The following is a 510-nucleotide window of genomic DNA, read 5'->3' on the forward strand; positions in this document are numbered from 1 at the left end:
ATTTGCAGCAGCAATATTTCTTACATGCTCACTAGGGGTGCAACGGTTCTCGGTAAAAAATCGATCCGTACCGTTCTCCACACACGGTTCGGCATGCACTAGGACCGCGGTTCAACTTAAATCTGACAATGCATCTGTAATATGGTTTGTTAGAGTTCACCTAATGCATGTTTCTGTTAATGGATACAAATTCTGGCTTCGCAATACATTACAACAAGAGCAATGAGAGAGAAAAAAACAACTATACTTGGACAAACCAGTCACTCTTTATTCAATGCGAGTGCTGTATGCTGGAATAACTGTCATTTATGCCGTAATCACGTGTTGATAGCGCAGGTTAGACCTGAACAGCACACGTTGCTATCTGTGTTTAAACTAAACTCATTTAAGCCTTGCCAGTTTAAATATTAAAGAGCCAGAAGTGAGAAGATCTGTGTGGTCGCTCATCCGAAGCGCGTGAACCCGCGTCTCAGAACACAAATATTAAGCTCTCTGTGAAGTATTGTGTTT

The 510-nt window shown here is 41.6% G+C and overlaps 1 protein-coding gene across 4 annotated transcripts in view; it reads left to right on the forward strand.

Annotated features, from left to right (window-relative positions):
* The window catches only part of dcbld1 (discoidin, CUB and LCCL domain containing 1), a 38,017-nt gene that overhangs the window by 19,713 nt on the left and 17,794 nt on the right, over positions 1-510 (forward strand). The window lies entirely within an intron of this gene.

Source organism: Sinocyclocheilus rhinocerous, unplaced genomic scaffold, assembly GCF_001515625.1.
Source record: "Sinocyclocheilus rhinocerous isolate Xijiao unplaced genomic scaffold, SAMN03320098_v1.1 scaffold827, whole genome shotgun sequence".
Lineage (NCBI taxonomy): Eukaryota > Metazoa > Chordata > Actinopteri > Cypriniformes > Cyprinidae > Sinocyclocheilus > Sinocyclocheilus rhinocerous.